The sequence below is a fragment of the Bufo bufo genome, chromosome 3, assembly GCF_905171765.1.
Source record: "Bufo bufo chromosome 3, aBufBuf1.1, whole genome shotgun sequence".
In the NCBI taxonomy this organism is placed as follows: Eukaryota; Metazoa; Chordata; class Amphibia; order Anura; family Bufonidae; genus Bufo; species Bufo bufo.
In genome coordinates, this window is record NC_053391.1 from 372561610 (window position 1) to 372582648 (window position 21039).

The window sequence follows — 21039 nt, forward strand, 5'->3', positions numbered from 1 at the left end:
GGTTTTTCAAAGGCAGGTTTTGCTGGACTGTTTTTTTTGACACCATGTCCCATTTGAAGCCCCCCTGGTGCACCCCTAGAGTAGAAACTCCAAAAAAGTGACCTTATTTTAGAAACTACGGGATAGGGTGGCAGTATTGTTGGTACTAGTTTAGGGTACCTATGATTTTTGGTTGCTCTATATTACACTTTTTGTGAGGCAACGCAACAAGAAATAGCTATTTTGGCACCGTTTTTATTTTTTATTTACAACATTCGTCTGACAGGTTAGATCATGTGATATTTTTACAGACCAGGTTGTCACGGACGCTGCGATACCTAATATGTATACTTTTTATTTATTTATGTAAGTTTTACACAATGATTTCATTTTTGAAGCAAAAAAAATCATGTTTTAGTGTTTCCATAATCTGAGAGCCATAATTTATTCAGTTTTTGGGTGATTATCTTAGGTAGGGTCTCATTTTTTGCGGGATGAGATGACGGTTTTATTGGCACTATTTTGGGGTGCATATGACTTTTTGATCGCTTGCTATTACACTTTTTGTGATGTAAGGTGACAAAAAATGGTTTATTTAGCACAGTTTTTATTTTTAATTTTTTACGGTGTTCATCTCAGGGGTTAGGTCATGTGATATTTTTATAGAGCATGTCGATACAGACGCGGCGATACCCAATATGTATACTTTTTTTTTATTTCTGCAAGTTTTACACAATAATATCATTTTTGAAACAAAAAAAAAATCATGTTTTAGTGTCTCCATATTCTGAAAGCCATAGTTTTTTCAGTTTTTGGGCGATTATCTTAGGTAGGGTCTCATTTTTTGTGGGATGAGATGACGGTTTGATTGGCACTATTTTGGGGTACATATAACTTTTTGATCGTAACAAAAAATGGTTTATTTAGCACAGTTTTTTTTTTTTGTTTTTTTTACGGTGTTCATCTCAGGGGTTAGGTCATGTGATATTTTTATAGAGCCAGTCGATACTTTTATTTATGTAAGTTTTACACAATAACAGCTTTTTTAAAACAAAAAAATGATGTTTTAGTGTCTCCATATTCTGAGCCATAATTTTTTTATTTTTTGGGCGATTGTCTCAGGCAGGGGCTCATTTTTTGCGGGATGAGGTGACGGTTAGATTGGTACTATTTTGGTCGGCAAACACCTTTTTGATCGCTTGTTGTTGTACTTTTAGTGATGTAAGGTGACAAAAAAATGGTTTATTTAGCACAGTTTTTTTTTTTTTAACGGTGTTCATCTGAGGGGTTAGGTCATGTGATATGTTTATAGAGACGGTCGATTTTTGTTTATTTTTACTTGAAACTTGAAATTTTTTGGGGGGAAAACTTTATTTTTTCCACTTTTTTTTCACTTTCTTTTTTGTCCCACTTTGGGACTTGAACTTTTGGGGGTCTAATCCCCTTTACAATGCATTCCAATACTTCTGTATTGGAATGCATTGGCTGTATGAGTAATACTGTGTGCATTACTCATACAGCTTCCGGCCTGTGAGATCCAGGGGGCTGGATCTCACAGGCTCGTCACCGGAAGGCAGCGCGATGCCTTCCTTAGACATCGCACTGCCTTCCATGCCATCGGGTCCCCCCCTACAGCCGCATGGGGACCCGATGGCACCGCCGCCCGCCGCTGCCGCACCAGGTAAAAGCCGCAAACCGCAGGTCTGAATTGACCTGCGGTTTGCAGCGATCGCCGACACGGGGGGGGGGGGGGGTCACGGGACCCCCCCCCGGCGTTGTGACAGGATGCCCGCTGAATGATTTCAGCGGACATCCTGTTCCGATTAACCCCCGCCGCGCCGCAATCGCGTTTTAAAGTTAGGATGTTTATAGGCAGAGACAGGAAGCCTGGTGAAGAAAGCCTGGGAGCTACAAAGCCCAAGTGTAGTGGGGGGAGGGGAGATTTAAAAAAAATCCTGGACAAACCCTTTAATCCTTTCTGACATCTCCATAAATGTACAGTGGATGTTTGGTATTTAAAGATTGTGCCAGCTTAAGAGTTGAGCCAGAGTCTGTGATTGGAGACAAACTCCGATCATGGACTTTTAATCCATCAGATGCAGTAGTCAATTGCATCCACAGCATCTGAGCAGTTATTTACAGAGAACGCAGCCCTTCCGATGACCGAGTGCCCGCCTTCACTATGAGATTGCTGGAGCTGTGTGTCACGGATGAGAGTGGGGGAAGGATAATGGAAGCTGCTAGGCCAGGACCACAGGATCAGGGAGCAGGTCACCTCCTATTGTGTCCCTAATACTGACCCTGACTCCTATCCGTATGAGCCAACCCAGATGGTAGGAGGGCTCATACTCCGGAACCTAGGGTCCCTACTAGCCCTAAGGAAATCCCTGGACTTAGGAGCAGGGTAAGACGACCTGTTCCTCCTAGACACGGATGAACAGGTGTCTAACTGGCCAAGCTGCAAGGAAGGGAGTACATATACAGCCTATGGATATGGCAGGTGAGTGAAACCACTTCCACACCTACCTGCCACAGACACACTGACTGGAACCCGTGCTCAAAAGCTGATGTCCACACCAAACATAAAAAGGACACAGCACACACACATAAACACACAGGAAACCAGAACCATAGCTGCAATGAGGATAGACACCACACAAACATAAACATAACATCACAACATGTCTTTTATGACCACAAGGGTGGCCCTCACTGGAAGATGGTATAAGGATACCAGGAGGATGACTCCAGCATAACATGCCTGGAGTACCCCTCAGCTACAGGCTTCCAGTAGAGGCTAAATAGGCCAAGTAGCCACACCCACACAGACACACACTGGGAAGGGAGTTAACCATTCCAACACCAGACTAGGTAAGGTAACCACTTAAAGGGGAAGTGAACATACAACTAAATCCCGTGCACACCAAACAAACAAAGTGCACACATAAAACTACACATTGCCAGAGGCAAGCGCATGCATAGACAGCGAGCCGCCTAGCCACCAGCTCAGGCTGCTCCACTGCCAAGAACCTTATGTTGCCAGCGGCAAACACACATGAGGCAACAAACTAGCAGCCCTCACCTGGTTGAGAAGAATACCAGACGGCGGGCAACTGCATGCGTCACAAGGAGTCACGACCATGACCATGGTCGTGACACTGTGTGGTTGTTATGACTGCAGTATATGGTATAAGTGATCAGATGATGGCTTTAAAAATTTTATTTAAATCACTCCTCTTTCCCCATTTTACAAATAAAAATAAACAATTAAAAATATATAAATCATTGGCATTTCCAAATCACAAAATACCCGAACTATTAAAATATAAGTATTTACCCTTATTGCCAAATGATCAAAAATTCATACATACCTTAAATGGTATAATTAAAAAGTACAGATCCCCCAGCAGAAAACGAGCCCTAACACAGCTCCATAGTCATAAATATAAAAAATTGACTAATGTCAGAATACAGCAATACAAAAAAAAAAATTCAAAGCTTTATTTTTTATTTTTTATCTAGTAACATAGTACATAAGGCCGAAAATATACATTTGTCCATCCAGTTGGGCCTGTCATCCTGCAAGTTGATCCAGAGGAAGGCAAAAAAAAAACCTGTGAGGTAGAAGCCAATTTTCCCCACTTTAAAATTCCTTCCCGACTCCAATCAGCCAATCAGAATAACTCCCTGGATCAACGACCCCTCTCTAGTAGCTATAGCCTGTAATATTATTACACTCCAGAAATACATCCAGGCCCCCTCTTGAACTCTTTTAGTGAACTCACCATCACCACCCTCCTCAGGCAGAGAGTTCCATAGTCTCACTGCTCTTACTGTAAAGGATCCTCTTCTATGTTTGTGTACAAACCTTCTTTCGTCCAGACGCAGAGGATGTCCCCTCGTCACAGTCACAGTCCTGGGGATAAATAGATGATGGGATAGATCTCTGTACTGACCCCTGATATATTTATACATAGTAATTAGATCTCCCCTCAGTCGTCTTTTTTCAAAAGTGAATAACCCTAATTTTGATAATCTTTCAGGGTACTGTAGTTGCCCCATTCCAATTATTACTTTAGTTGCCCTCCTCTGGACCATCTCCAGCTCTGCTATGTCTGCCTTGTTTACAGGAGCCCAGAACTGTACACAGTACTCCATGTGTGGTCTGACTAGTGATTTGTAAAGTGGTAGGACTATGTTCTTATCACGGGCATCTAGGCCCCTTTTGATGCAACCCATTATCTTATTGGCCTTGGTAGCAGCTGCCTGACACTGGTTTTTGCAGCTTAGTTTGCTGTTTATTAAAATTCCTAGATCCTTTTCCATGTCAGTGTCACCGAGTGTTTTACCATTTAGTATGTACGGGTGACTTGCATTATTCCTTCCCATGTGCATAACCTTACATTTGTCAGTGTTAAACCGCATCTGCCACTTATCTGCCCAAGCCTCTAATCTATCCAGACCCATCTGTAGCAGTATACTGTCCTCTTCAGTGTTAATTACTTTACACAGTTTAGTGTCATCTGCAAAAATGTATATTTTACTGTGCAAGCCTTCTACAAGCTCATTAATAAATATATTGAAGAGAATAGGGTCCAATGCTGATCCCTGAGGTTCCCCACTAGTGACAGTTACCCAATCTGAGTGTGTACCATTAATAACCACCCTCTGTTTTCTATCACTCAGTAAAACATAATTAACTATAAAAAAAAATTGTATTGCTGTAATTGTGCCATAAAAATGAGTGCGTTTTTTTTTCCCAATTCCACCCCATTTCAACTTTTTTCCAGCTCCCCACTACTATTATATGGAATATTAAGTGGTGCCAACTCTGCAGAAAACAAGCCCAGATTTGTTTATGTGAACAGAAAAAAAAATTAAAAAAGTTATGTCTCATGGAAGGCAGGGAGTAAAAAATGAAAATGAAATATTGGCAATGTCAGGAAAGGATCAAATATTCTCATTGATGCATTGCTTATAAGAATTTATATGTTGCCACAAAGTGCACTTTTTCAGTAATGCTACAATCACAGTTATAACAATTCCCAAGTTACCTGACATAGTATGAGTATCATTTTAATCAACATTCAGAAAAGACACATACATAATTTTTGACATAATCTCCCTGCTTTTCAATTCACTTTGTCCATCTGTTGACAAGCTTTAGTATTCCCTCATTAAAAATATTTTAGGCTAAGCTGCGAGACACGAATGCACTGGATGCCACGGCTGATGGCTTGCCTATCCAACAGAATCAGTTCATGTGCACGCTCAATGTTGTCATCAGTCGTGGGTGTGGACGGGAGTCCAGCTCCTTCTTCATGGCTGACACTTGGGCGACCTACCTTGAACTTCTCTATCCATTCATACACACCTTTTGCAACAAAACACTCTCTCCATACTGTGCACAAAGTCTTCTATCAATATCGACACCAGACACACCCTAAGATCATAAAAAAAAAAAATTCACTGCATGCTGATCATCTTTCGTGCAAATCACAAGTGTGGCAGCAATTATTTCTAGCACCACAGTCACAAATGAACTGAGGTAACACATTGAAACCTGCACATCAGTGACTGTAGAGATAATGTGTAAACATGATGTATTTCTTTTTTCTGAAAACTGATTAAAATAAATTCTACATTCAGAGTGCAGTTAATTTTTGAGTCTCTCTCGTTCCATAATTAAAGGGGTTTTCACTTAAACAATACTTATTTGCCACTCAGTTCCACCTTATGGACTGTCAGAAATAACAGAGCAAATTATTCAGCTATCTCTGTCAGTTCCATAGATACTATATAGAACAGCAGTGCATATGTCCAACCACCACTCCATTCTCTTGAACTGTGAGGTCCCAGTGGGGCCCCAGCGATCAGACACTTAGTACCTATCCTGTGATACAGGTTATATTTGTCACACCCGTGTGTGGGAGGGAGACACCACACCGGACGAAGAAGGAGAGGGAACAAGGAACAAGGCCTGAAAGCAAGGGAAGAAAGAAGGACACCTCCTAGTCAAATCCCTACTGTTGTGGGGACGTTCGTATGTCTCGGTACGTCTTTGACAATATTATGATATAAATGGTGTTAGAGCTGTTGTCTCTTCTTTTCTCTGCAAACAAACTTTATTTGGTCGCTCTAGAGCGTCATCTGTCAAATAAGGATTTCAGAATGGTGGTTGGACTTGTGTAGTGCCCTGGAGCAGGGGTACTTTGAAGTCTGGACATTTGTGGACATTTGCCCCCTGTTTCCCCTATGCAAAGTCATCAACTCCTTACTTTATTTCACTTAAAAAAGGGTTAACTTGCATTGGCTTATACTGTTTTTTACTGTGTAACTGCATTTTATATGTATGTTGTGATATATATCCTGTTCACTTGCACTGTATTTATGAGGCTTTGTGGAAAGGGTTAATGAATACTGAGAGACTTTTGGGACTTTAAATGAGAAGCTGGTAATTTTCCACTGATGCCATAGGGTTTAAAGAACAGCATGTTTTGGAGGGAAAAAGGCAGACTTGTTTACCACCAAAACCAGACAGAATGACCTTTTGAATGTCTGGTTTAGCTATGCTGTTATGTCTGAAAACCTGTTTTTGTCTGTAAAAACTGCTGCTTCATTACCATCGAATATCATTGAAGCTAATGTATGTCTATGACAGACGGGAGTTGAAACACTGTAACTGTTTGTATACAAATATGAATATAAGAGGCGGCACTCACCGGTTCGGTCCAAGTATTCCTTTATTGCACACAAGCATAAAAAAGCAGAGGAGCAATAGGGGCGCAGGACGCCACACAGGCACCATTAGGCGACGGCCGTTTCGCGTGAAACACGCTTCCTCGGGCCTCCTAGCATAGGGACGTCAGTGCATCACCTTTATGAATCAAACGCCGTCAGTGCTGACATGTGCACAAGCAGTCCTGACGGTAACATATCAAATACATAAAAACATAGGCCTATTAAGTTAGGTACAATATTCTGTAGATGCCTACAAACTTAAATAGACGTACTTATTTCTTAGCTAATTGAAATACCTTTTGTTCCAAGGTCTTTGTATCTGAAGGACACAAATGACTTCCTCCTGGCTCTGAAGTCTTTTCATTGGCAGGAGGGACATTGTTACGCTGAGCGCTCCGGGTCCTCTGCTGGCCTCGGAGCGCTCACAGCGTATGCCCCCAGGCAGCACTCCAGCGTCTCGGCGTGTGCGTCCTCGCTCTCTAGGGCGCGGCGCGCCGGGACTCTTAGATTCAAAGGACCAGTGCACAGTGATTGGTGCCTGGTCCAAAGGGGTTATTAAGGGTTAAGGTTGTGAGAGGCAGTGCTGACTTAATTAGGCTGCACCTGTGCACTGCCCATTTATACCTTCTCCCTCCCACAGCCTTCCTGCCGGATCTTTGTGCTTGTGCCTCAGAGAAAGCGTTCCCTACGATGTTAGTTTGCCTTACCTGTTGCCGTACCCGTTGCTACCGTCCACTCGCCTTTGAACCTTTGCCGCCTGCCCTGACCGCTGCTACGTCCGACTACGCTCTTACCTTCTTCCTGTGTTCCACGCCTTATCAGCTGCCAGAGAGGTTGAGTTGTTACTAGGGGACACAACCTGGTAGTTACCGCCGCGGCAAATCCATCCCGCCTTGCGGCGGGCTCTGGTGAAGACCAGTAACTGCTTAGAACCGGTCCTCTAGTATAACCCGCGTCATCGCCTCTCTGGTCCAGAGAATTCACTACCTGTCCTGCCGGTTCGTGACAGACATCATTTGGTCTCTTTGGATGTGGAGAGTTTGTATACCCGTATTCCACATGAGATTGGAGTAATGGCTGTGAAAGAGGTTCTTGAAGGGACAGATAAGAGCCCTATATTTATTCAATTTGTTGGAGAAGCCCTTCAATTTATTTTAGAAAACAATGTATTCAGATTTGGGGATCAGTGGTAGAAACAGAAATATGATACAGCAATGGGGACACCGGTGGCATGCACCTTTGCAAATATCTTCTTGGTACGGTTTGAGGATAAATACATCTATTCTCTCAGTAACCCATGCTTGCGCCACATCCAACTGTTTTTACGTTACATAGACAATATATTTATAGTCTGGTCAGGCACAGAATCCCAATTTAGTGAGTTTGTTGACCATCTCAATGAATATAACCAGATGAACATGAGATTCACCTATAAATTTGGGGGTCAAGAACTGGAATTTCTTGATGTTCTGGTGGTGGTGGAGGGAAACCAACTGGTTACCAGGGGTTATAGAAAACCCATGGCAACCAATTCCTTGTTATATAATGATAGTTTCCACCCCCAAAATGTGAAAACAGCAGCGCCATATGGCCAATTCATAAGACTTAGGAGAATCAATAGCCAGGGGGAGGACTTTAAGTCCCATGCTATAGACTTAACAAAACGTCTAATGAGAAGAGGCTATCCACTCAGAAACCTCCATAAGGCTATGTTAAAGGCTTCACAATTTACACAGAATGATCTATTGTCATGAAATAAAACTTTTAAAAAGATAAAAGAGACAAGATGTCACACAAATTTATGTTCTCATTTAAATATAGTCCTATGGCAGATGCCATTCAGAAAACCATATATCATAATTGGGACATACTCAGTAAGGATGAGTCCCTGAAGGGCCTAACACAGAACAAACCTATAGTTGCCTTTAGTCGTAGCCATACCTTGAAAGATAGGTTGGTTAGGAGTAGATATTCAGAAAGGAGGCCAGACGCATGGCTTAAAGGAAACCTGACCTCACTGAAGGCCGCATAAAATAGTGACAGAAATGCTGATGTCAGCAGTGTATCACTCATTAGCTAAAAGTAAGTGGCTGCCGAGAACCAGCATCATAATCATTGCCGCCCAGGCCTTGAAAAGAGTCAAATCTACCTGAGAAGAGTCATGGTTATTCATAATCTTCTGCTCTCCCCGTCTATCTGCTGATGATTGGCAGTTCTCTCCTAGAGAGAAAGGGAGAAAACTAGGTAGAAGACTGTCAGTCATCAGCAGGTGGGCGGGAAGAGGCAGAAGTCATGAATAACCAGGACTCTTCTCAGGTGGCCAGACTCTTTTCCAGGCCCAGTCTGCAATAATTATGATGTTGGTTCTCGGCAACCACTTACTTTTAACTTATAAATGACAAACCGCTGAAATCAACTCACCTGTCTCTACTTGTTCCGCCGTTAGTATGGGCAGCATAAAGTTGATGACAGGTTCCCTTTAAGGAATATGTGCCCAAAGGCAACCGTAGATGTGGGAATTGTTCATTTGTAAGTATAATCCCCAGTATAAGACAGTATGTTTTGGAGGTTTGCAGCACAGGGTTGACCATCTTATACATGTAGAAGCAGGTTCTTGTATACCTGATATAGTGTCCCTGTGCCCCGCTATATGGTAAAACTATCAGACCGTTATTTTAGAGAATAAAGAGAACATTTAACTCTGTGGCATCCGGTAAAGGATGTCCACGGTTGATTAAACATGTCAGAGAGGTACATGGAAGCGACCCTAGGGTTTTGACATTTCAGGTTTAGAACTAGTACCCTACTTACCAACAGGGGTGATAGACATACTCAATTGCTACAAATGAGGCTAGTTGGATTATCAAGCCAAGGGCTATGGGCCCTTTAGGTATGAATGATAGAAACGATTTAAGTGTTTTTTTTAGGCATCTAAAGAGTAGTGTACTAACTAATAGGTCTATGTTTTTATGTATTTGATATGTTACCGTCAGGACTGCTTGTGCGCATGTCAGCACTGACGGCGTTTGATGCATAAAGCTGACGCACTGACGTCACTAAGCTAGGAGGCCCGAGGAAGCGTGTTTCACGTGAAACGGCCGTCGCCTCATGGTGCCTGTGTGGCATCCTGCACCCCTATTGCTCCTCTGCTTTTCTATGCTTGTGCAATGAGCAGGACCGTGGTAAGGTGACCAATTATGCAGTGGGTCAGGATAGATGTATAAAAGTCTATGGTTTGTTTGTGACGCCAATTGCAGCTTGCGCAGGGTACAGTTGCAGGGCCCTTTAAGAGGTGTAACTCACATACCAGGTGAGGAATGCCAGAGTGGGGATAGTGTCTCTGTATAATGTCAACGTGTCTCCTACCTTGGTACGGCTGGACTCCTGGATCCTGGCTCGACTAGCAATAATTGATGTTGTTAGTAGGAGTAACTGAGGAACTTTGGTAGCAGTAAATAGATCCAGACTGGTAATTAATCCAACTTGTCTTTACTGGTTGCAGCATAAAATCCATACGAGTTACAGGCATTAGTCTTTAGGTCCCAGCAGTTTCTGGCAATGTATGGCAGGATCAATGTCTCTTCTGCTTCTATACTATATGCCTGGAGAATATGGCAGGAAGCTGTCTATCTGCTCTATCTTCTGCTTGGTGTGGGCCTGACTAGCTGAGGAGGAATTTGGCCTCTCCTGGTCTCTGGATAAGTTACTCACAGTTCTGCTCGCAGGGAATGTTTCGTCCTGGAGATCTGTAGTACTGGAGATGCTGCTTGCCTTCCACCAGCACTGAGGCTGAAGACACAGTCTGGGAGGGTGATCTTTGGTCTCAGCCGAGCAGATCCTGGTCTGGGATCCTATTTATGGGAGCTCCTACTAACACAGCCTTCCCCTAGCCAGGGTGGCTGGTACACACTAACTAGAACTTCCTTTCCTCCCCATGAGGCAGGACATGGGCCAGCCCACTTCTGCTCAAAGAGGGGGGAGCTAGACTGAATGAACTATTCCAGTCTAGATATACTAAACTGAACTAGACCTGCTGAATACATTGCTGCCACCTGCTGATGTACATTGGAAATTACAGCAAACATATATATCAGGTTTAGATAATGCACTAATGAAGAATGCAATGTTAGATTACACAAGATGACAATATACATACACTTACAGGATGTAGCGGGGAGAAAGAGTTAGTAACATAACTCTGGGATGTTACCATTCCCCTTTACTTTAAGGTAAGCCGTCCTCGCTTGTGCTTAGGAGGGTGAGAAAGAACCAGCTTTGGGTACCCAATAAATACAAAGTGCATAGTGAATTACATATAAAGACATACATAGACAAACATGAAACAGCTTTCCCCAGGTTCCTGCCCGCTAGAGTAAGGTGTCCAACACACAGTTTCCTTCTCTTGGTATTACCAAGTAACCTAAATACTGCACAAAGCAAACCTTTACTGACTGACTTTGTATGTTATTATGGCCATCAACATCAAAGAAAGCATGGGGGTTGTCTTTACCTCCGTAATCCCACCATTATGTAATGGAATGCCCGCAAATGAAAGGGTGCTTTATCCTGTATTCCCTTCCCTGCACCATAGCCTGAGAATTTGGCTTGTAGCACGATCACTATGATGACTGAGGGAAGCTAAAATATGGCTCTAAGGCTTGAGGCGCCTTACCTTAGGCAAAATGCTCAGAAGGGGAGGTATTTATCGTCTCCGCCACTTCTGGCAATGTCACAGGGAGGGAGGGCATTACGATCCCATGGATCTCCAGGAAATGAGACACCTCAGGATGGGAACAATCCTGAACATTTAACAAGCGGGAAGGAGCAGCCTAGGGCTTCTAACGATTTCCCGAAGCAGCGGGGATACCTATGAAGTAACTGGATCTGCCAGACTTTCCACATGGTCCTACTCTGGGTACCTATGGGTATATATCACCGGGTGTAGGCCATTAGTATTCAGCGTCCGTATAAAGGGGGAGAGAACAAGAGCTGTCAAGTTAAGGCATACAAAGCAAGTTACTAAATTTTTTGTTAAGTGCCTATGGTAAGTGCAAACATCATAATCAGTGCATAAATTCACATTGCGGCACCTAGGAGAGAATACACACAATGGGAATGTTATCTTAAACGTTGCATAACCAGGTAAACTTGAAATGAAATTAGTGCAAAAACATTATGCATATATCAGTATAATAATACGCTCAAACTATGACTTGAGTCTTTTTCCTTGAAGTGCTTGACTGTGGACAGGAACAGTAAGTCCATAAGTCACTTGTAATCCACGGAAACAATAAGAGTTAATTGGTAATCCAAAACAAGGTAGTGGGTGATTTCCACAAGGGGTAGTTTTCCTCACAGGAGAGTCTGGAAATCTTCCTCCTGGATCCCATGTTTGAGAGGCAAAAGTTCTTCTTTAACCTGTGTGCTACCTCAGCAGCTGTAATTCCTGCAGAAGCCTTCATCTGCAATCTGCGGGTGCTTTCGGTGGCAGAACTTGGAATTGCAGGATCACCTTTCTCTGGAAAATCCTCTGTAAGCCTTGGCTTTTTCTGGCAGGAGACCGTTCTCAGGACAGCAATAAACGATAGACCCTTGGTCTTTCATAGCAAGAAGCTCTGGATTCTGTGGTGGTTCCGGAGTGCATGGAGCAGTATCAGTGGATTCCTCCTTATCCTCACACACATCAGGGCAGTGCTCCTGTTTGATGGGTTCAGACTGTACAGTAGCAGTAATAGTAGTAGGCCCAGAGATTTCTGTAGCAACAGTGATAATAGTCACAGACTGGCTCTTTTCTGGCTCTGCTACTCCAGTAGTCAGGGGCAACAGTGATAAAATCCGCCTGGCAGATAGCCCGCTGCTGCCTACAGGAGGGACTGGGAGTCTTCTTCGCTGTTGTTTCAGCGGTTGAAAGTCTCTAGGGGCAATGACAATGTCCACAGGGCAGTCCTTCTCTGACTCTATTATGGCAGTAGTTATAGGCATGATGTAGGTGGCTGCAACTGCTCCACTGGCCTCTTGTGGCAGTTCCTGATACTGCCTTGGTAGTGAGGCTGGTGATCTCTAGCGGGACCTCTGGGTTAAGGTGGCTTGGCCTAGGGTTGCCTCCTCTGGGCGGCGGAGTGGGAGCTCCGGCCGCCTCCGCCGCACCAGCATGGGTGCGTGGCGGAGCTGGCTTGGGCCTACCAGGGGTATCAGAGTCCACTGGCCATGATGCAGGGGCAGCTTCGGACCGGGCCTGGGCCTCAGGGAGTGCATCTGCTCCTACCTGATGTTGCGGCCGGGTGGCCGGTTCTGATGCCTCCTGATGGTGCGCGGGGACCTCCGCGATAGGTGACGTCATCGTGGCTGTCGCTGAATCTGTAGTCCACTCTGCAGGAATCGCGGCTTGCTTCTGGGCCGGGACATCAGTCGCTGGGGCAGACGGTAAGATGGTTGGTGCGGTCGTCTCCTCCTGTGTCTTGAGAGGGGTGACATCTGCTTCCGCGGGAGCGGGCTTGAGTGCGGTGACCATCTTGGCTTGTTGTTGAGAGGTATTCCCTGCCTCCAGACTTGCAGATTGGGTGGCCGCAGCTGTAGTGGCAGTACTGCGTATCATTGGAGACACACGTTTCTCGCCAGGGGGTTCCTCTTTAAAAGGGTCATCATCCCCGAAGACGAGCTGGTCCCACTTGGGTTGCGGCACTCTTCCTTGGCTCCTCTGTCACAATCAGTGCAGGACATGAGGGTGGAGCCCCAGAGGAGGAGTCTGCACTCCCTTGGTTTCACAATGTAAGTTTGTGGTGGGCAGTCTTTAGCTTTCCCGCTTCTAGGGGGCGTATTCGGCATCTTCGCGCTCTTGAGAGGGCTTCCTATGTTTTCCCGCTTCTGGGCAAGAAGAAGAAGCGCCATTTTCAGAATATGGCGAATTGACCCTTGGACTGCTGGAGCGCACGTTTAGCGCTTTCTGGTACCGCAACAAAGCAATAAAGTCAATTTTCGGGTTTGCACAATTCTCAGAACTTGCAGTACTGTGATCCGGTTAAGCACACATTGGATCCAGTTCTGTTGTCAGGGATAGGCACACATTTGATCCGATCCTGTTTGTGACGCACTTAATGCACTGAGCAGGTTCGTGGTACGGTGCCAATTATGCAGTGGGTCAGGATAAGATGTATAAAAGTCTATGGTTTGTTCGTGACGCCAATTGCAGCTTGCGCAGGGTACTGTTGCAGGGCCCTTTAAGATGTTATAACTCACGTGCCAGTGTGGGGATAGTGTCTCTGTGTAATATCAACGGTGTTTACTACCTTGGTACGGCTGGACTCCTGGATCCTGGCTCACTTGCAATAAATTGAGTGTTGTTAGTAGGAGTAACTGAGGAACTTTGGTAGCAGTAAATGAGATCCAGACTGGTAATATAATCCAACTTGTCTTTACTGGTTGCAGCATAAATCCATACAAGTTACAGCATTAGTCTTTAGGTCCCAGCAGGTTTTTGGCAATGTATGGCAGGGATCAATGTCTCTTCTGCTTCTATACTATATGCCTGGAGAATATGGCAGGAATTTGTCTTCTGCTCTATCTTCTGCTTGGTGTGGGCCTGACTAGCTGAGGAGGAATTTGGCCTCTCCTGGTCTCTGGATAAGTTACTCACAGTTCTGCTCGCAGGAAATGTTTCGTCCTGGAGATCTGTAGTACTGGAGATGCTGCTTGCTTTCCACCAGCACTGAGGCTGAAGGCTCGTCTGGGAAGGGTGATCTTTGGTCTCAGCCCGAGACAGATCCTGGTCTGGGATCCCTATTTATGGGAGCTCCTACTAACACAGCCTTCCCCTTGTATGCTTTCTTGGACTGTTTTGAGACTGCGCACCGCCGAGGTCAATGCAAGCCGTTAAGCCATCACCATAAGAATGTTCCCCTTTTGAATGTGGAGGAGTGCCGCGAGCAGTGCCGTCCCATTACTTGATCTACTTATGGTATTGTAACTGTTTGTGCTAAGCTTCTCCACTCCACCCCTCCACTAGAAGGTTCTAGTTCAGCCATATACTGTATATAAGGAGAACAGTAAAAGCCCCTAGGTCTGCAGTTAGGAACAGTGCTTGGAGGGGGATTCTCTGCCAGACTACTGAGTGACGAGAAACAGATGCTGAGACGGGGATTACTCTGCTACAGATCCGGGGCCTCCAGCCATTGGCCCAGGGTACCAGCTTCTGAGGGAGAGAGGGCCAGAAAGCTCAGGCCTTGCTCAGCATCAAACCCTTCTTCTGCCACAGAGGAGACTGGAGAAGCCAGCACTATGCTTGACCTGTATTGTTTTGCACCTGAATTCCTCAGTAAAGAAGCACACAGGTTACTGCAGACCCTGACTCTCTGGACTTATTTCCCATTAGGATGCACATACCATGCCTTCCAGAGAGGAGCAACACGTGGTGACACCTCGACGGAGTCCACGGGACCTAGCGTAGTGTTAGGGCCACCCCAAACTCGGTCACTGCACCTGATAATATTTAAAACAGAAATGGATCATATTCAAACATTTTCCTTCTACAATATTTTTAGGATTGTATCTTATAAATGTATCAGTTTACAGTGACGACTAAACTGTAATATATTTTTAAAGGTGGTTTCCAGTTTAATTTTAGCCCGAGGATTAATCACTGTTTATTGTAAAGAACATTATATATTGTTTTAACATAATTTGCGTTTCAGTTCCTTACTAGTTATAAGATCTTGGGTTGCTGTCAGTGAATGGAAACATTTTGCATTTCATCTAGAGTTTAAAAACCTGTACAAACCTAGAACCTCCAACTACATCCAGTCCAGGCAATCCCCTGTGAACTCGGACTCTAGGTTTATGTATTTTACTTTCACTAAAATATCGTAGCAGCCCAGGACATAAGAGACATTTATGCAGTCAATGTTTTAGTTAATTAAGATGTTACCACAAGTTTTTTTTAATGCAAACTCACATTTAAAAAAAGCAAAAACAGTATAGCTCTTTATTAATAAGGTTTTATTAATAATATTTTTTACTATGCACCCTGTCCTGGTTCTCCACTACAGCCCCCTCCCCTGTAGATGAAGCAGGACATGGTATGGGCATCTGAAAGTTCTCTTTTACTGAATGTCCAGAAATGCCTATTTTGCACTATACCATAGCCATGCTTTATCTCTTTTGCCGGGCCACGGAACAGTAGTACGGATGCAGAGAGCACATGGTGTGTTGTCAGCATCTCTTGCGGCCCCATTGAAATGTAAATTGCTGAACGGATGCGGACACATAAATCCGTGAGCTTGCCAGTCTGCAAATACACATAAACTGAAATCTGTACAGGGAAAACTGGTAAGGTACAGTGCAATAATAAAACAAAATTCCCCAAAGGCATCCATAGCCTTTAAGTAACCTTAGCACAAATATTACTGATTAATTAATTTTAATTTATAAAGTAGAATATTAGTAGTATATATATACACTGCTCAAAAAAATAAAGGGAACACAAAAATAACACATCCTAGATCTGAGTTAATTAAATATTCTTCTGAAATACTTTGTTCTTTACATAGTTGAATGTGCTGACAACAAAATCACACAAAAATAAAAAAATGGAAATCAAATTTTTTAACCCATGGAGGTCTGGATTTGGAGTCACACTCAAAATTAAAGTGGAAAAACACATTACAGGCTGGTCCAACTTTGATGTAATGTCCTTAAAACAAGTCAAAATGAGGCTCAGTAGTGTGTGTGGCTGTGCCTGTATGACCTCCCTACAACTCCTGTGCATGCTCCTGATGAGGTGGCGGACGGTCTCCTGAGGGATCTCCTCCCAGACCTAGATTAAAGCATCTGCCAACTCCTGGACAGTCTGTGGTGCAACGTGACGTTGGTGGATAGAGCGAGACATGATGTCCCAGATGTGCTCAATTGGATTCAGGTCTGGGGAACGGGCGAGCCAGTCCATAGCATCAATGCCATTCGTCTTGCAGGAACTGCTGACACACTCCAGCCACATGAGGTCTAGCATTGTCTTGCATTAGGAGGAACCCAGGGCCAACCCTACCAGCATATGGTCTCACAAGGGGTCTGAGGATCTCATCTCGGTACCTAACGGCAGTCAGGCTACCTATGGCGAGCACATGGAGGGCTGTGCAGCCCTCCAAAGAAATGCCACCCCACACCATTACTGACCCAATGCCAAACCGGTCATGCTGCGAGGATGTTGCAGGCAAGCAAACGCTCTCACGAGCGTCTCAAGACTCTGTCACGGTCTGTCAGACAAGTGCTCAGTGTGACCTGCTTTCATCCTGTGAAGAGCACAGGCGCCAGTGGCAAATTTGCCAATCTTGGTGTTCTCTGGCAAATGCAAACGTCCAGCACGGTGTTGGGCTGTAAGCACAAACCCCACCTGTGGACGTCGGGCCCTCATATCACCCTCATGGAGTCTGTTTCTGACCGTTTGAGCAGACACATGCACATTTGTGGCCTGCTGGAGGTCATTTTGCAGGGCTCTGGCAGTGCTCCTGTTCCTCCTTGCACAAAGGCGGAGGTAGCGGTCCTGCTGCAGGGTTGTTGCCCTCCTACGGCCTCCTCCACGTTTCCTGATGTCTGGCCTGTCTCCTGGTAGCGCCTCCATGCTCTGGACACTACGCTGACAGACACAGCAAAACCTTCTTGCCACAGCTCGCATTGATGTGCCATCCTGGATAAGCTGCACTACCTGAGCCACTTGTGTGGGTTGTAGACTCCGTCTCATGCTACCACTAGAGTGAAAGCACTGCCAGCATTCAAAAGTGACCAAAACTTCAGCCAGGAAGCATAGGAACTGAGAAGTGGTCTGTGGTCACCACCTGCAGAACCACTCCTTTATTGGGGGTGTCTTGCTAATTGCCTATAATTTCCACCTGTTGTCTATCCCATTTGCACAACAGCATGTGAAATTGATTGTCACTCAGTGTTGCTTCCTAAGTGGACAGTTTGATTTCACAGAAGTGTGATTGACTTGGAGTTACATTGTGTTGTTTAAGTGTTCCCTTTATTTTTTTGAGCAGTGTATAAATATATATATATATATATATATATATATATATATATATATATATACTGGGCAGCTACGGAGTGGATAGGTAATGTCAACCATATAGCACTGATAAACTGATTAATACTAATTGAATATTGTGTTTTTTAGGTTTAGAGACACCTTAATAAATAGATAATAGTTTAAAGGCACCATAAATTCACCCTTAGCATTCTACTTAAACACTTCTTCAGGTATCAGAATTCTAAAAGCATATAGTTATACATACATATTAAAAAATTCCAATTGAAACATTTCATACAAGATGAAAAATATAATATAACATCTTAATATAAGATTAAATATATAATATATAATATAAAATCTTATACAGAGTTATCCTGAGCTTATCAAAAACAAATATAGCATATATTAAATATGAGTGAAACACGACAGTGCCACCACATGGCTCTTAAATGAATGGCTTGCTAATAAGTAAAAGTCACCACAAGTTCGGATACATTATCTGTCCACTGACTTGCTCATCAAGCTTTAGGACACAGTTTCTTGTTGATTTAGACCTGCTGCATCTATGAAGCTGGCCAAAGTGGCCATATGCACATTACGTAAATGTCAAAGACAGGATCCACCACAATCTAATGTTGATGTGTACATCCTGGTTGGATTTTAACATGGTTGAGTCTTGTTCTCCCTAGGAGACAAACACTGTGAGAGATGTCAGACGGAAGCTTACACAATAACAACACATATTTAACCACTTAAGGACCGCAGGTTTATACCCCCCTAGTGACCAGGCCCTTTTTTACAAATCGGCACTTCACAACTTTAGCGGTTTATTGCTCGGTCATGCAACTTACCACCCAAATGAATTTTACCTCCTTTTCTTCTCACTAATAGAGCTTTCATTTGGTGGTATTTCATTGCTGCTGACATTTTTACTTTTTTTGTTATTAATCGAAATTTAACGATTTTTTTGCAAAAAAATGACATTTTTCACTTTCAGTTGCAAAATTTTGCAAAAAAAACGACATCCATATATAAATTTTTCTCAAAATTTATTGTTCTACATGTCTTTGATAAAAAAAAAATGTTTGGGTAAAAAAAAAAAATGGTTTGGGTAAAAGTTATAGCGTTTACAAACTATGGTACAAAAATGTGAATTCCGCTTTTTGAAGCAGCTCTGACTTTCTGAGCACCCTGTCATGTTTCCTGAGGTTCTACAATGGCCCAGACAGTGCAAACACCCCACGAAATACCCCCATTTCGGAAAGTAGCCACCCTAAGGTATCGCTGAAGAGCATAGTGAGTCATAGAACTTTTTTATTTTTTGTCACAAGTTAGTGGAAATGATGAATTTTTTTTTTTCTACAAAGTCTCATATTCCACTAACTTGTTGACAAAAAATAAAAACTTCTATGAACTCACTATGCCATAAGCGAATACCTTGGGTGTCTCTTTCCAAAATGGGCGTCAAAAAATGTCTGAATGGAGCCTTACAGGGGAGGGTGATCCATGACAGGGGGTGATCAGGGAGTCTATATGGGGTGAATCACCCCCCTGTCATTGATCACCCCCCTATAACGGCTCCATCAGATGTCCACGCTCTGTGTTTTGCGATCCGATCCATGTATCCGTGGATCCGTAAAAAACATACGGACATCTGGAATGCAGCCTTACAGGGGGGTGATCAATGACAGGGGGGTGATCAATGACAGGGGGGGTGATCAATGACAGGGTGGTGATCAGGGAGTCTATATGGGGTGATCACCCCCCTGTCATTGATCACCCCCCCTATAAGGCTCCATTCAGATGTCCGTATGTGTTTTGTGATCTGATCCATGTATCGTGGATCCGTAAAAAACATACGGACATCTGAATGGAGCCTTACAGGGGGGTGATCAATGACAGGGGGGTGATCAGGGAGTCTATCATGGGGGTGATCACCCCCCTGTCATTGATCACCCCCCTATAAGGCTCCATTCAGATGTCCGTATGTGTTTTGCGGATCCGATCCATGTATCTGTGGATCCGTAAAAAACATACGGACATCTGAATGCAGCCTTACAGGGGGGGTGATCAATGACAGGGGGGTGAAAAATGACAGGGGGTGATCAGGGAGTCTATATGGGTGATCACCCCCTGTCATTGATCACCCCCTGTAAGGCTGCATTCAGATGTCTGTATGTGTTTTGCGGATCCGATCCATGTATCGGTGGATCCGTAAAAAAACATACGGACATCTGAATGCAGCCTTACAGGGGGGTGATCAATGACAGGGGGGTGATCTGGGAGTCTATTGGGGTGATCACCCCCCTGTAAGGCTCCATTCAGATGTCTGTATGTGTTTTGCGGATCCGATCCATGTATCCGTGATCCGTAAAAAACATACGGACGTCTGAATGGAGCCTTACAGGGGAGTGATCAATGACAGGGGGGTGATCAATGACAGGGGGGTGATCAGGGAGTTTATATGGGGTGATCACCCCCGTCATTGATCACCCACTGTAAGGCTCCATTCAGACATCCGTATGTGTTTTGCGGATCCGATCCATGTATCAGTGGATCCGTAAAAATCATACGGACCTCTGAATGGAGCCTTACAGGGGGGTGATCAATGACAGGGGGGTGATCAATGACAGGGGGGTGATCAGGGAGTCTATATGGGGTGATCAGGGGTGTTCAGTGGTTCATAAGGGGTTAATAAGTGACAGGGGGGGTGTGTAGTGTAGTGTAGTGGTGTTTGGTGCTACTTTACTGAGCTGCCTGTGTCCTCTGGTGGTCGATCCAAACAAAGGGACCACCAGAGGGACCAGGTAGCAGGTATATTAGACGCTGTTATCAAAACAGCATCTAATATACCTGTTAGGGGTTAAAAAAATCACATCTCCAGCCTGCCAGCGAACGATCGCCGCTGGCAGGCTGGAGATCCACTCGCTTACCTTCCGATCCTGTGAGCGCGCGCGCCTGTGTGCGTGCGTTCGCAGGAAATCTCGGCTCACGCGAGATGACGCCAATCGGCGTTAGCGTAGCCTGGGGGAGCCGCCGCAATGACGCCTTTCGGCATTACAGTTGCGGGAAAGGATCTGTCCAGAATTTTACTATTGATGGCATATCGTCAGTACACAACATCGATATCTACCGGTAATTAGCAGGGTTCCGATAACGCTCACCCTGCTGATCAGTCGTTTTGGCGTAGCTCTGTCCGTTGTATTTTCTCATGTATTTTTTTTAGGCCAGAATCAAGAATTTGCTCCTCAATAGGAGAAATGAAAGACATTCTTTTTTTATTTGATAGATTACAGGATTTG